Raw genomic sequence first — 18,022 nt, forward strand, 5'->3', positions numbered from 1 at the left:
TTTTTTTTTTTAAACAGGCAGAGTGGATAGTGAGAGAGAGAGAGACAGAGAGAAAGGTCTTCCTTTTTTTGCCGTTGGTTTACTCTTCAATGGCACAGGAGGCAGGTGCTTCTCCTGGTCTCCCATGTGGGTGCAGAGCCCAAGTACTTGGGCCATCCTCCACTGCCCTCCCAGGCCATAGCAGAGGGCTGGCCTGGAAGAGGGGCAACCAGGACAGAATCCAGCACCCCAACTGGGACTAGAACCCGGTGTGCTGGTGCTGCAGGTGGAGGATTAGCCTATTGAGCCATGGCACTGGCCCTTACTGGAGTTTTTAAAGCTGACAAAAGATTATCTTGAGCTGGGCCGCTGGAGATAAATTTAGCCTTCAGAACTGCTATATCACTGATCCTGAGATCTATGTACCACCCCAAATTTGCTTAGTTTCACAGTCTTGTGCAAGTAACCTTTTGTCTTATGTGTGTAGCTGAGAGAAGAGTGTATGCTGTGTGTCCATGTATTTATGGTTCCTAAGAATTTGGCACAAGTTGGAAATAATTGCCTACACTGAGAATCTATACTGCAGAATATGCTGTATCAAAGACTTTTTCTTTTAAATTAGTTGAGTGTCTTTTATACATTATTGAAATTATTGGTAGCCCACCCCCTGAAGTGCTTAATAACTGGCATTAAGGTTATAGGATGGGAAAAAAGCTGGGTAGGATTTTCATAGATAAGGAAACTGAAGAAATTAAAGCCAGGCCATGGCTATCAAGAATGTTTCCATTGTGAATATTTCCAAGCTTTGGTATAATTTTTATAATCCTCATTTATGAAGCTCCTTGTGTAAAAGACAGAAAGTTTTGACCAACTTTATTGAAAATATATTTGACTATATAAAAATTGATTTGACTCAAATGCAGGGAAATCAGATTCAAGAAGTATAGTTTACGGAAATAGGAAACATTCATTAGTGAATTGGTGGGGTTTTGAAGCTTCTAACTTCCCAGAATGTTCTGGTTTCTGAGAATTCTATAATTAATAGAAATTTATGACAACTAAGATTGCATTTTGGAAGCAACTATGAAAATTTTGCAGTTTTAATTTTGGATTGCTATGCAGATGTTATAAATATGTTAAAAATGTGAAAGACTTGGCAAAATGTAAGCTGGAAAAGATTATCTTACATTTATGGTTTTAGTTAAAAATGTTTCTATCAGATACTAAGGTGGGCTTTTACTGGACAGATGTTAATAATAACTGATTTGGCTACCTGATCAATGTTCCCATATAGCCCTACACATTTTGTGACAAGATAACAAAATTTCCAAAACCTGGAGATGGGTCCACCTGTGCTCTTATTATTGGTATTCATTTGGTATGAACAAAACTCAGTTTGAGAGAATTTGTCTGTTGAGATGTTAATACAAAGCTTAACAATGGGAAGACTGTATTTGTTGGCATAAGAAATACTGGTGTCAACAGAGGAAAATTGGTGACCTTGGGTCATTATTCTATGCCCTGATCAGACTAGCAGCTAGATAGGTGAGTTTGAATTTCTTTCTTTTTCTTTTCTTTTTTCTTTCTTTCTTTCTTTCTTTTTTTTTTTTTTTTGACAGGCAGAGTTAGTGAGAGATAAAGGTCTTCCTTCCATTGGTTCACCCCCCAAATGGCCACTACGGCAGGCGTGCTGCACCAATCTGAAGCAGGAGCTGGGTGCTTCCTCCTGGTCTCCCATGAGAGTGCAGGGCCCAAGCACTTGGGCCATCCTCCACTGCCTTCCCGGGTCACAGCAGAAAGCTGGACTGGAAGAGGAGCAACCGGGACAGAATCCGGCACCCCAACCGGGACGAGAACCCGGGGTACCGGCGCTGCAGGCAGAGGATTAGCCTAGTGAGTCGCAGCGCCGGCCTGAATTTCTAACATGCCTAAAAATATTATGGTTTGATCCAAAGACCCTCTTTTTCTTTAACTATCGTGATAAGGTTATGTTTTGGTTTTTTATTTTTATACAAGAGCAGCATTTATTTTAAGTTGTTTTATTTTAATATTACAACTTTTGTTTTTTTCAGCTGTGATGCCAATGGTAACTCTGCCTTTCATTTTGTTGAACTTACAAGAAAACCAGCTGGCATCTGATCGAAAGTATTATGTAAAATCTTTTCTTAAACTATCAGAGGGTGCTTCGATCATTTTTCTCCTTTGGTTTGTAGAGTTAGGACTGAAGTTTCACCTCTGATCACTATAGTTGCCATCACTTTTCTGTATTTAAAACTACTGATATTTGCTTTCCTATATGAGGAAATGTTACCTAAGGATGTCTGGCATTTTCTTTCAGGGTTTTCCAGTTTGAGTGTTCTCAGTGTTCCTATGAAGATAATTGTTTTGTGTGCTGATGTTGAGTTTTTGTTTGTCTTTTTTTTCCAGTGTTTTTTTTTTCTCAGTAGTTTTGTGTTAGCACTGATTAAGCTTAATTGTCTCCATAGCCAATGAAATGTTAAAGACTATGGGGGGAGTCTTTTTTTTTTTAACATGTCATTGTGCATCTGTTAAATCTTGATCAGGGTTTCAAGAATGACTGCAGTGGGTTTTGGAAACAAACTTAACATTATTGATTTGGGGTTTCCCAGAGATATAGTTCACAGTTAATTGTTGAACTCTAATACAACTGACCATTTAAAATTTAACAATGGCTTATTTTTTTAAACAGTGTCAGCTGTTAAATCTTGACATTTCAATTGAAACATGAATTGTAGTTATAACTCAATACAAATTCAACAGTTGTATTTGGAGTTAAACTATTTTAATAAATAAATTCATTTAATGAAACTGAAAAGAAAAGATTTACTTGAAAAACAGAGGGACAAAGAGTGGGAGAGAGAGAGCAAGAGCAAGAGCAAGAGAAGGACAGAGAGAAATATAGCTATCCTTTACTGGCTTCAACAAGGGCTGCACCAGGGCAATGTCAGGAGGCAGAAACTCCATCTCAATTCCCCATGTGGGTGACAGGGTCTAATGTTGAGTCATCATCCACATCCTTTCAAGATGCATTAACAGGAAGTTAGATTGGACAGGCAACAACCAAGACTGGGACCAGCACTGCAATCTGTGATGCCACAGCTGCAAGTAGTATCAACCTTCCATGTGTGCCACTCTATACACCTTTTGATGATTACTCATGGATAAACCTGTACACATACACACACAACATATATACACACAGATGTATGTAATCTGATATAAATGCAACCCTAAAAGACAAAGGATTAAAGTAATATTTAGTTCTCTCTGGATATACTACTCTTTTAATAGTCCTGATATAGTCATTATTGTCACATGAAGCCTCATTTTTAATTTTCAATAGTACCTACCACATTCAAATCAGTGATATGCACATGTGTATTTGTATATCAATCAGTTCACAGGTAGTACCTTAATTTTAAGGATAGTGTACACTTACCTGTGTATTTTGGGGGATTCATGTATACATATACACATATTGAATTTGTTTTTCACTCACTTGTCATTGATGGATTCCACAAAAGTAATGGATGTTGATTCCTTTGGCTGTGAGCTAAGGGAATATAAAGATACAAAGTCAGAAATCACACAAGATTTTATCTTAACATTTTTGCTCAAATAACTACAGTTATTCTGGACATGAACTGGTTGATCTCCAGATGGTCATGTTACACTGGTGTGTATTTCTATTAGAAATGAAACTTTATGGGGGCCAGTGTAGTAGCATAGGTGAAGCTGCCACCTAGGACACTGGCATCTCAGTTGGTGCTTGATCACTACTTGGCTGCTCCAATTCCAACCAAGCTCCTTGCCAAATGTCCCTGGAAAGCAGCAGAAGAAAGTCTAAATGCTTGGGCCATTGCACTCACATAGGTGACCTGAAAGGAGGTTAGGCTTCCTAGCTTTTGCCCAGTCTCATCCCAGCTAATGGGGCCATCTAGCGAGGGAACCTGCAGAGGATAGATCTCTCTGCCCCATCCCTCCTTGTATTTCCATCTTTCAAGTAAGAAATAAAACTTAAAAAAGAAAACACAAATGAAACATCACATGTATGCATATACACATATTGAATTTGTTTTTCACTCACTTGTCATTGATGGATTCCACAAAAGTAATGGATGTTGATTCCTTTGGCTGTGAGCTAAGGGAATATAAAGATACAAAGTCAGAAATCACACAAGATTTTATCTTAACATTTTTGCTCAAATAACTACAGTTATTCTGGACATGAACTGGTTGATCTCCAGATGGTCATGTTGTATCACTGTTTGAACTTGGTGTGTATTTTTATTAGAAATGAAAAATTATGGGCGTCAGTGTAGAGCTATAGGTTAAACTGCCACCTAGGATGCTGCCATCCGATCTGAGCACTTGATCTCCACCTAGCTGCTACACTTCTGATCAAGCCCCCTGCCAATGTGCCTGGGAAATCAGCAGAAGATGGCACAAGTTCTTGCAGCCATTCACCCACATCGGAGACCTGGAAGGAGTCTCTGGCTTCCTGGTTTTTGCCCAGTCTCACACCAGCTATTGGGGCCATCTAGTGAGGGAACCTGCAGAGGACAGATCTCTGTTTTGGCCCCCTCTATATATATATATATATAGACAGATCTCTATATTTGGCCTCAAATATAGAAATAAGATAATAAAAAAAAAACAGAAATAAAACATCAATTCCACTAAGAGGTAGCTACATGCTGTGAAAATCGCAAGGCTTCTGGATTATGTGAAGCTCTTGATTATTACCTAAATTCCAAGGAATGACTCCAACTTAAAACTTTTCTTATGCATTAGTTTTTTATTTGAAAGACAGAATCCCAGAGATGGAGACATTGAGACATCTTCCAGCTACTCGGTTACTCACCAGATGCTTGCAATGGCAGGCCTTAGGCTAGAACAAAGCCTGAAGCCAGGAACTTCATCTGGGTCTCCTATGTGGGTGGCAGGGACTGAATTACTTGCCAGAAGCATTGAGAGGGAGCAGGATCAGAACTGGTACAGCCAGGACTCAAACCATAAGTCTGATATGGGATGCCAGTGTCGCAACTGGTGACTTGACCCAATACATCACAGCACCAGCCCCAACAGCTTTTTGTTTCTCAGCATTTACTTTGAATTCAATTTACTTTTGGTATACATCATTCCATACCACCTATGTTCCCAATTCTCAAGTCTCTCCATCGCCTTCCTACTTTCATACAGGATTCACTTTTCTTCTCCAAACATACAGTCAAGTAATGCAGGCCTAAGCCTGTGGCACCCTCCAATATATATATTTATATATTAAAATAGATTATATATTATATATAATAATATAATTATATTATATAATAACATAATTATATTTTTATATATAAGTTATATATATATATATAAATTCAGTTATTTACAGATCCTATACTGAAATGATTTAAATTATGTCAAATATAGTCTATGTTGCTAAGGATACTCCTCATGGTAAGTATTATATATCTTGACTTTTGTTTCTTTTCACGGCTTCTGTGTATATAATGTGTGTGTGTGTGTTTGTGTGTGTGTGCTTCCATGTTCTGAACATAGTTTTAGTATACACATGTATATCTGTGTACACATGTATATCTGGAACAAAATACCATTCTTGTATCAGATCCCAAAGAAAAGAGATTGTTGAAGTGCCTGAGAAAGAATTCAAAAGAATTACGGATGGTCAAAGAGATACAACTGAACACAGACAAATAGTTAAAAAAAAAATTAGAAAACAATGCACAAAATCAATGAGATAGTCAGGAAGGACGTAGACATCCTGAAGAAGAACCAAACAAATCTTGGGGATGAACTCACCAGATCAAATAAAAAATACAGTTGAAAGCCTCAACAACAGACTTGATCAAACAGAAAAAAGAATATCTGAATTTGAATACAGATCATTTGGAATATCATCTCAGTCATCAAACAAAACAAACAAAAAAGTAAAAAGACAGAATGAAGACAGTCTATGAGACCGTTGGGAAACTACCAAACAAATAAATATCCAAGTTATGGGAATCCCTGAGAGAGAACAGAGGATTAATGGACTAGAAAACCTACTCATTGAAATAATGGCTGAAAACATCCCAGGTTCCTTCCATATCTAGAGAAAGATATGGACATGCTAGGATAGAAGGCCCACAGAACCTCAAATAGACATGACTAGAAAAGAACTTCACCATGACATATTCTGTCAAACTCTCTAAAGTACAACACAAAGAATATTAAAATCTGCCAGAGAAAATTATCAAGTGACCTTCACTCGAAACATCATTAGAAGAGTAACCGTGGTTTCAACAGAAACAATACAGGCCAGGAGAAAACAGAAAGATATAGTCAAGTTCTGAAAAAAAAGTCTATCAGAATACTTTGACCAGCTTAGCTATATTTCATGAATGAAGAGATATATTCTGAGACAAACAAACATTGAAGAAAGCTGTCTATATCTGAACAGCTTTATAAACAATGCTTAAAGGAGTTCTATAGATAGAAACAAAGAAGAGAAATATACTTTTGCATGGAAATTGCACTTTGTGTATTTGTAATGAATATCTTTGGCCTATGGGAAAAATGACTCAAAATTCATGTTCAGTTTTTCTACAAAGAGACAGACTCCTATCCATTAGCATACTGAACATTTCCTTTGAGCTTTGTCTAGGGGTTACTCAATGTGAATACCAGAAGGAAGAAATATTCCTCTTATGACATACTCCTCTTTAATCCAAATATATACAAAAAACTAGAAAAAGTAGCTACATATGCTACTGTGAGAACACATTAAAGGAGTGTAAAAGACTGTCTCTTGCCATGCTTCCTGCCTACAACTACCAAGTCTTTGCTTGCAAAATGGGTTCTCTTCTCCCTAGGATCACTGTGCATCACACTCACAGGTATTTTGATATTTGCCTAGGTTCTAAATGGTGATAGGCTCTGGTTTCTAGTCTCTAAAGTTCACAAACATACCATGAGTACATATTTTCATTACTTATCAATAGTCCCCTTGAATGTAAATGGCTTCAACTCTCCTGTTAAAAGACAGACTAGCTGAATGGATTAAAATCAAAACCCATCTATTTGCTGCCTATCATAAACATATCTCACCAACTAAGATGCACGCAGACTGAAAGTGAAAGGAGAGAAAAAGATATTCCATGCAATTTTTGATGATTCATGCACACACCCATTCATATACACACACACCACATATACACACACAAATAAATATATGTAATCTGACATAAATGCAACCCTAAAAGACTAGTGTTTAAAGTAATAGTTATTTCACTCTGGATATACTGCTGTTTTAAGAGTCCTGAGCTAATTATTATTGTAACATTAATCCTCATTTTAAATCAAATATACCTACCATGATGTGCACACATGTATTTAAATATTATTCAGTTGACAGGTAGTAACATACCTGTGTCTTTTGGGGGATTCATGTATACAAATACACACTGAGTTTGTATTTCACTCACTTGTCACTGATAGATTCCACATATATACTAGATGTTGATTCTCCTGAGTGTGACCTAAGGGAATATAACGGTATATAATCAGAAGTCACACGAGGTTTTATCTTATTATTTTAGCTCAAATGACTACAGTTACTCTTGACGTGAACACAATAGACCAAATGGGACCTAACAATATCTACAGAAGTTTTCATCCTAAAGTAGCAGAATACACATTCTTCTCAGCAGCGCATGGAACTTTCTCCAGGATTAACTACATACTAGGCCATAAAGCAACTCTCAGCAAATTAAAAAAAAATCAAAATCATACCATGCATCTTCTAAGACCACAATGGAATGAAGCTGGAAATCAGCAACTTGAGAATCTCTAGAGCATATGCAAACACATGGAGTTTGAATAACACGTTCCTGAATGAACAGTGGTTCATAGAAGAAATCAAAAGAGAAATCAAAACTATTCTGGAAATGAAGATGACAACACTTAGCAAAACTTATGGGATACAGCAAAAGCAGTGTTAAGAGCAAAGTTTATAGCAATAGGTGCCTACATCAAGGAATTGGAAAGGCACCAAATAAATGACCTATCATTGCAACTCAAGGATCTAGAAAAATGACAGCAAAGCAAACCCAAAGCTAGTAGGAGAAAAGAAATAATTCAAATTAGAGAGAAATCAACAAAATTGAATTCAAAAAACAATACAAAAGATCAGCAAAATGAAGACTGGTTTTTTGAAAAAACAAACAGAATTGAAACATCATCAGACATTACCACAAAGAGTTGTATACCAGCAAACAGGGAAATCTATCAGAAATGGATTGATTCCTGGACACATACAACCTCCCTAAATTGAGCCATGAAGACACAGAAAACCTAAACAGACCCATAACCAAGACAGAAATTGAATCAGTAATAAATGCCCTCCCAACAAAGAAAAGCCCAGGACTAGATGGATTCACTGCTGAATTCTACCAGTCATTTAAAGAAGAACTAACTAAAACTCTTCTCAAGTTATTCAAAACAATTGAAAGAGAGGGAATCCTCCCAAATTCTATGAAGCCAGCATCACCTTAATTTCTAAACCTGAAAAAGATTAATAGAGAAAGAGAATACAGACCAATTTTCCTGATGATCATAGTCGCAAAAAGCCTCAACAAAATTCTAGCCAATAGAATCACACAACACACCAGAAAGATCACCCACCCAGACCAAGTGGGATTTTCCCTGGTATGCAGGGATGGTTCAACATTTGCAAATCTATATGTGATGCACTACATTAACAAACTGCTGAAGAAAAACCATATGGTTATCTCAATAGATGCAGAGAAAGCATTTGATAAAATACAAGTCTTTGATAGTTAAAACCCTCAGCAAACTGGACATAGAAGGAACATTCCTCAACAAAATCATGGCAATTTATGACAAACCCACAGCCAGCATCATACTGAATGCGGAAATGTTGGAAGCATTCCCACTGAGATCTGGTACCAGATGGGGATGCCCACTCTCAGCATTGCTATTTGATATAGTACTGGAAGTTTTAGCCAGAGCCATTAGGCAAGAAAAAAAATCAAAGGGGTATAAATTGGGAAGGAAGAAGTCAAACTATCCCTCTTTGCAGATGATATGATTCTTTATTTAAGGGATCCAAAGAACTCCACCAAGAGACTATTGGAACTCACTGAAGAGTTTGGTAAAGCACCAGGATATAAAATCAGTACACAAAAATCAGGAGCCTTTGTACACACAGGCAATGCCACAGCTGAGAAAGAACTTCTAAGATCAATCACATCACCACAGCTACAAAATCAAATACCTTGGAATAAACTTAACCAAGGATGTCCGAGGTATCTATAATTAGAATTACAAAACTTTAAAGAAATAGAAAAAGGTACAAAAAATGGAAAAATCTTCCATGTTCATAGATTGGTAGAATTAATGTCATCAAAATGTCCATTCTTCCAAAAGCAATTTACTGATTCAATGCAATACTAATCAAAATACCACAGACATTCTTCCCAGATGCAGAAAAAAAAATGAATCTGAAATTCATATGGAGGCACAGGACATCTAAATAGCTAAAGCAATCTTATACAACAAAAACAGAGCTGGAGGCATCACAATATCTGGTTTTAAGACATAATACAGGGCAGTTATAATCAAAACAGCCTGGCACCGGTACAGAAACAGATGGATAGACCAATGGAACAATTAGAAACACCAGAAACAATCCAAAGATCTACAACCAACAGATTTCTCATCAGAGACCCTAAAAGCTAAGAGAGAATAGTGAGATATAGTCCAAGAATAAAAGAAAAAATTGTCTTCAGAATAGTGAACCCTGCAAAGCTCTCATTTATGAATGAAGGTGTAATAAAGACCTTCCATAAAAAACAAATTGAAAGAATTTGTCACCACCAACCCAGCCTTACAAGAGATGCTTAAGGATGTGCTGCACACAGAAACACAGAAACATAGTTATCACTATGAAAGAAGGTAAAGGCAGAAAACCTCTCAGTAAAAGTACAAAGGAAATACAAAATAAAAAATAGGAATGTTTATGGAAAGATGGTAGGGCAAAGTTGTTATTTATCAGTAGTCTCCTTGAATATAAATGGCCTATCTATCCAGGTAAATGACAGAGACTGGTTCAATGGATTAAAAAAGAAAACCCATCTGGGGCCAGTGCCATGGCTCACTTGGTTAATCCTCCACCTGTGGTGCTGGCATCCCATTTGGGTGCCAGTTCTAGTCCTGGTTGCTGCTCTTCCAGTCCAGCTCTCTGCTATGGCCTGGGAGGGCATTGGAGGATGGCCCAAGTGTTTAGGCCCCTGCACCCACATGGGAGACTGGGAAGAAGCCCCTGGCTCCTGGCTTCAGATTGGCACAGTGTCATAGCGGCCATTTGTGGAGTGAACCAATGGAAGGAAGACATCTCTCTCTCTCTCTCTCTCTCTCTCTCTCACTGTCTATAACTCTACCTGTCAAATAAAAAAAAAAGAAAAAAAAAGAAAACCCATCTATTTGCTGCCTACAAGAAACACATCTCACCAACAAGATACACGCAGGCTGAAAATGAAAGGAGGGAAAAGATATTCCATGTGCTTTTTGATGATTATTCATGTAGACACCCATACATATGCAAACACACCACATATACACACACAGATAAATGTATATAATCTGACATAAATGCAAACCTGAAAGACAAGGGGAAATAGTTATTTCCTTAATAACAATTATATACTTATTTAAGAGTTCTGAGACAGTCATTGTCACATGAGGCCTCATTTTTAGTTTTCAAAAATATCTACCATGTCCAAATTAATGATATTCACATGTGTATTTTTATATCAATCAGTTCACAGGTAGTACCTTAATTTTAAGTATTGTGTATTATTACCTGTGTCTTTTGGGGGATTCATGTATACATATACACATATTGAATTTGTTTTTCACTCACTTGTCATTGATGGATTCCACATAAGTAATGGATGTCGATTCTTTTGGCTGTGAGCTAAGGGAATATAAAGATACAAAGTCAGAAATCACACAATATTTTATGTTATTATTTTTGCTCACATGACTACATTTATTATGGACATGAACTGGTCGATCTCCAGATGGCCATATTATATCACTGCACATGGTTTGTATTTTTATTAGAAATGAAGCTTTATGAGGGCCAATGCAGTGGCATTGATTAAGCTGCCATCTAGGATCCTGGCATCAGATCTGGGCACTCAATCTCTCCTTGGCTGGTCCACTTCCAATCAAGCTCCTTGCACAATGTGCCTGGGATATCAGAGGAAGTTGGTCTAAGTCTTGGGTCCATGTACCCACATGAGAGACCTGAAAGGAGGTTCTGGCTTCCTGGCTTTAGGGACCATCTAGGGAATGAATCTGCAGATGACAGATATCTCTGTCTTGTCCCCTTCATCAGTACTTCTACCTTTCAAATAAATAAAATTTTTTTAAAAATCAGAAATGAAACATTACATCCCACTAAGGGATAGCTATGTCCTGTGAAAATAGCAAGGCTTCTAAATTCCTAGGAGTGACTGTAGTCTTAAAACTTTTCTTAAAGATTAGTTTGTTCATTTGAAAGACAGAATCCTAGAGAGGGAGACATAGAGAGATCTTCCATCTACTAGTTTACTCCTCAAATGCCTGCAATGACTGGGCCTAGACTAAGCCAAAGCCAGAAGCCAGCTACTTCATCTGGGTCTCCCATGTAGGTGTCAGGGACTCAATTTCTTGGGCCATCTTCTGCTTGCTTCTTGGAAGCACTGGGAGGGAGCAGGATCATTAGCGGTGCAGCCAGTACTCAAACTGTAAGTCTAATATAGGATGCCAGAGTCAAGTGGTGGCTTAACCCACTGCACAAAAACATCACCCCCAACAGCATTTTGTTTCCTCAGCATTTCCTTTGAATTCAATTTACGTTAGGTACACATCACTCCAAACCACCTATATAACAATTCTCAAGTCTCTCAATCGCCTTCCTACTTTCATACAGATTTCACTTTCCTTCTCTGAACATACAGCCAAGTAACTGCAGGCCTGAGCCTGCAGCACTCTCCAAAATAACACTGGGTTGGGGCCACCAAACTCATATAGTGACGGAGCACTGGAGTATGAGAGACACATCCAGGTTCCATTAGTTCTGATCATTTCTGCTAAGGAAGTCACTGTTTCCTGTCCATTATTTTCTTTTTTGCTTCCCATAGATTTCTTTCATTCTGTGGCTCAATGCAGTAGAGACAATAAATGGAAAGCTTTAGTTTTTTATATATATATATATATATATATATATATATATATATTTACAGATCTGTAAGTTATTTACAGATCTTATTGTGAGAAGATTTAGATTATGTCTAATAGAGTCTAAGTTGCTAAGGATACTTCTCCCAGTAAATATTATATATCTTGACCTCTATTTCTTTTCATGGCTTCTGTGTATATTGTGTCTGTGTGTGTACATGTATGCTTTGGACAGATGTTTGAATATCAACATGTATATATATTAACATGTGTATAAATATAGCTATGTACACAAATTTATTTCAAAAATTTCATATAAAGTGTACATTACATTTTAATTATATTTTCACATTAATTATTTGAAATGCTCAAAGACACATTTATGTCTGTGTGCACATGTATGTCTGGAACAAAATACCATTCTTGTATTAGGTTCCAAAGAAGAGAGATTGATGAAATTCCTGGAAAAGTATTCAAAAGAATGATTATATGGTGGTCAAAGAAATACAACTGAACACAGATAAATAGCTAAACAAAATCAGAAAACAATGCACAAAATCAATGAGATATTCAGGAAGGAGATAGACATCCTAAAGAAGAACCAAACAAATCTTGGGGATGAACTCACCAGATCAAATAAAAAATACAGTTGATGTTGAAATCTTTACTTAGTACATACTAAATTGATCTTCTGTATATAAAGATAATTGAAAATGAATCTTGATGAAGAATGGGATGGGAGAGGGAGTGGGATATGGGATGATTGTGGGTAGGAGGGTGATTACGGGGGGGAAAAACCACTATAATCCAAAAGTTGTACTTTGGAAATTTATATTTATCTAATAAAAATTGAAAAATACAGTTGAAAGCCTCAACAACAGACTTGATCAAACAGAAAAAAGAATATCTGAATTTGAATACAGATCATTTGGAATATCATCTCAGTCATCAAACAAAACAAACAAAAAAGTAAAAAGACAGAATGAAGACAGTCTATGAGACTGTTGGGAAACTACCAAACAAATAAATATCCAAGTTATGGGAATCCCTGAGAGAGAACAGAGGATTAATGGACTAGAAAACCGACTCATTGAAATAATGGCTGAAAACATCCCAGGTTCCTTCCATACCTAGAGAAAGATATGGACATGCTAGGATAGAAGGCCCACAGAACCTCAAATAGACATGACTAGAAAAGAACTTCACCATGACATATTCTGTCAAACTCTCTAAAGTACAACACAAAGAATATTAAAATCTGCCAGAGAAAATTATCAAGTGACCTTCACTAGAAACATCATTAGAAGAGTAACCGTGGTTTCAACAGAAACAATACAGGCCAGGAGAAAACAGAAAGATATAGTCAAGTTCTGAAAAAAAAGTCTATCAGAATACTTTGACCAGCTTAGCTATATTTCATGAATGAAGAGATATATTCTGAGACAAACAAACATTGAAGAAAGCTGTCTATATCTGAACAGCTTTATAAACAATGCTTAAAGGAGTTCTATAGATAGAAACAAAGAAGAGAAATATACTTTTGCATGGAAATTGCAAAAGTATATTTAAAAATTATTTATTATTTAAAATATTAAATTAAATATTAATTAAAATATTTATTATTTAAAAATTTCAGATGAAATCAGTACAGTTATTCTAGATACAAATGGATTTTTACTCGTATGTTTGAGGGTCCATCCAAAAGTTTGTGGAAGTGTGTCTGGCATGGATTATGGGTATCTTGAGGCTTTGGGACATTCCTAGGGTCTGTTAGTTTTATTTTTCTGTGCTTAGGGCTCCTCTTCTCTGTGCTCAATTTTACCTTCTCCTTAGTGCAAACAGGATTCCTCCTCAATTCCTTTTTGTTATAGAATGAATATTGTCCCCCGAATTTGATTGTTTCTATCCTTAGCCTGGTAACTCACAATGTGAGCTGATGTGCTAATAGGCTCACTCCTTTTTGTCCAAAGTAAAAAAGTTTTATATGGTGGAAATTAAGTTCTTAGGCCTATAAAGTAAATATTCATGCCTCAAGACTTTTTGAAAATTTTATTAACTGTAACAATTTCATTATCTATGGGTTTAATGATATTAAAACACATGTACACAGCATACACTGACCAAATCAGGGTAATTAGCATTTTCATCTCATTATTCTTTCATTATGTTTGGAGATGCTGAGGTTCTCTCTTCCAGTTCTTTGTGAAATATGTAATAGGCTATCGTCACCCCACTGTGCTGTGGAACTCTAGGACTTTCTCCTTCTAACTTTCTTTCGATACCCATTGTGCAGCCACTCTCTGTAACTACCTCCTAGACCTCTTCAAGTTCTAAGTACCTATACCTCTTGTCCCATCTGATTTCCTGCTTTAACAGCCTCCCTCTCACCATCTCCTTGATTAAACCCATCATGGTTGCCTTTCCTGCTCCATAGATAGGGTTGACTCACTGCAGGCTAGAAGCAAGAGTTCCACCCAGTGTGATGGTGGGTTTGGGCTGAGTGGATTAGCCTCACGTGGTGGCAGTGCCCTGGAGCATGAGGGATTAATCCTGGGAAGATTAGCTCCTTTCTTTGCACTGAGGCCTCCTGTGCTCCCTGCCTACATCTACCAAGTGCTTGCTTCCAAAATGGGTTCTCTTCTCCCTTGTGTCACTGTGCATCTCACACACAGGTATTCTGATAGTTGCCTGGGTTCTGAATTGTGATAGGCTCAGGTTTCTGGTTTCTGAGGTACACAAACATATCATGAGTACATATTTTCTGACCTGGCTCACTTTTTTACATCTAGGTAGAAAACACAAACAGGTTACACGCAGACACTGACAGGCTGTAAATTAACTGTGTGTTGTCATAACGACTCCAAAATGGTTTCCCATGCAGATAACAGAAAACAAACTCACCTATTATTGACATTCTGGTTAGGGACAACCAAAATGTCTGTCAACGGATTATCATCCCTGTGAAAACAAACGGAAAAAAAAAAAAAAAAACCATCAGACAATTTGGATGAAATGATGCTCTTTCCAGACAGGAGTTTCAGGGAACAAAGAATAAGTCATACATGCGAAAGCCTAGAGACACATGATGGGAACTAAAGCCACAGTTTAGGATCATGGCAGCGAGACCTGTAAGCCTGCCTCAAAATACGCTTGTGTGTGTATGTGAGGGGGCGTGTGTCCTTGTGAATGTAATTATTTACTAGAAATAGAAGGAAGCAAGGGGAAGCACCAATGTGATGGTTAAGATTCCTTCCCCACATTCTGTTCTCTGTCTCGTTCTGGTCAATGTCAGAGAACTTTGGGAAGTGAGAGGGAAATGACAGTGTAGGGATGGGGAAATCCATCTGGATAAAAGTGGACGTAAGGTTACAAATAAAGGGGTGGGGAAAATGCTGGAACAATGACAGTTGAATGGCAAAAATTAGTCCCTGGTGGCCATTTGGTTAGCCTGAAGCCAGTAATGTAGGTCAGCATCTACCTAAACTATAAGATTGTATAAACTGAAGAGAGAGCATGAGATCAGAATGATTATTTTTCTTTGTACTTTGTTTCTAGTATACCTTATTTTTTAGAGAAAATTTATTTGTGGAAAAATTAAAGTACTGAAAGTTTCCATATACTGATTATACTCATTCTGTCTCAGACAGTTTCTTCTATTCCTAACACCTTATATTCTTGTGGTACACTTGCTAATATACCAAATAAAACCCATAGTTGAGGTCCATTCATTGTATTGCACAGTTCTATGTGTTTTGCTAAATGCATGGTGTCATGGTCCATCATTACAGCATAAATTTCCCTGCCCTAAAACTTCCCTGTCTCCTACCTATTCATTCCTCTACTCATCCACCAGTGCCTGACAACTACTGCTCATTCTTCCTGTCTCTATACCTTTCTAGAATGTCATATAGCTAGAATCATATAGTAAGTAGCCTTGTCATATTGGCTTCTTTAACTTAACCATATGCATTCAAGGTTTCAGCAAGCTTTGTCATGGCTACATGGTTCAAATATTTTTAGTGCTGACAAATATGCCATTTTATGTACATGCTGGTTTGTTTATACACTCCTCTATCGAAGGATATGTTGGTTGCTTCCAATTCTTAATAATTATGAATAAAGCTGCTAGAAATATCTGTATGTCAGTTTCCATGTGGACATAACTTTCAAGCCAATTGAGTAAATACTTAAGGGTGCATTTTCTGGGTTGTATAGTGAGACTATGTTTGGCTTTGCAAGAAACTGTCAAACTGTTTTGGAAGGTGGCTGCATATTCTTGCATTCCCACCAGCAATGAATGAGGGTTCCCACTGCTCCACATCCTTGCCAGTATTTGGTATTTTCAGTATATTGGTATATTTCAGTATTTTGGCATATTTCAGGGATTTTAGCCCTTCTAATAGACATTTTTTTAGTATCTTATCGTGTTAATTTGCAATTCTCTACCACTGTATGACTGTGAGCATGTTTTGATATGCTTAAGGACTGTCTGTATATCTTCAGGGTGAGGTGTCTGGTCAAAGGATTGTTATGTTTTCCCACAAAAATCATTCCTTAAGAACAGGTCTTCAAAGAAGGAGGTACCTTTCTCTGAAGGGAGGAGAGAACCTCCACTTTGAATATGACCTTGTCTAAACAAGATAAGAGTCGGTGAACTCAAAAGGCTTCCATAGCCTTGGAAACTCATGACTGTTGCATAGGGAGATTACTGATGCCATAAACAGGAGTGTCAATTTGTAAAGTCAACAACAGGAGTCACTGTGCACTTACTCCTCATGTAGGATCTCTGTCCTTAATGTGCTGTACATTGAGACTTAATGCTATAATGAGTACTCAAACAGTATATTTCGCTTTGTGTTTCTATGGGGGTGCAAACTGTTGAAATCTTTACTTAATGTATACTAAACTTATCTTCTGTAAAAAAAAAAAAAAGAAGAAGAAGAAATTATTAATTCCCAACTTGACTCTCGCTGGGATTAAACATGACAATAGGTCTGATCTGATTTCATCATCATTTAAAAAATCATCTATTAGTTTTCACTTTATGTTTGTGTGGGAGCTAACTGTTGAAATCTTTACTTAATGTACACTAAACTGATCTTCTGTATATAAAGAGAATCGAAAATGAATCCTCATGTGAATGGAAGGGGAGAGGGAGTGGGAAAGGGGAGGGATGCGGGTGGGAGAGATGTTATGGGGGGGGAAGCCATTGTAATCCATAAGCCGTACTTTGGAAATTTATATTCATTAAATAAAAGTTAAAAAAAAAAAAAGAAAAAGGACTTGGATATCAAGAATTCCAAACTGAAAGAGAAATATGTGACAACATGCTGTGGATTTGTACTTAACAATGGAGAGTTTAGATTAATTATAGCGTTAAAGTCAGAAACAAACTCTACAATAAAAATGTTTTGGTAATTGTTAAATAAATCATTCCTTTATCATTACTTAATGGCCCTTGTTACAAATGACAATTTCCTTACTTTGAACTCTGCCTTTTCTGAAATTAATACAGCCATTCTTGCTTTTTCAAAATTAGTGTTAGCACGAAATGGCTTCCTCTATTCTCTCATTTTTATTCCACTTGTGTCTTTATACGTAAAGTAGGTTTCTTGCAAACACTATTTGGTTGGATATTATTTGTGATCGTTTCTATCTGACCCTATCCTTTAGTAATGTTGTATTAGGTTAGTTACATTTAAAGTGACTTTAATACAGTGATATTAATCGGTGACTTTTTCATACTTCTCTGAGTTCACTGTATAAAAGTCCTTTA

The sequence above is a fragment of the Oryctolagus cuniculus genome, chromosome 9 (genome assembly GCF_051225735.1).
Source record: "Oryctolagus cuniculus isolate XC-2025 breed Fujian yellow rabbit chromosome 9, ASM5122573v1, whole genome shotgun sequence".
NCBI classification, from domain to species: domain Eukaryota; kingdom Metazoa; phylum Chordata; class Mammalia; order Lagomorpha; family Leporidae; genus Oryctolagus; species Oryctolagus cuniculus.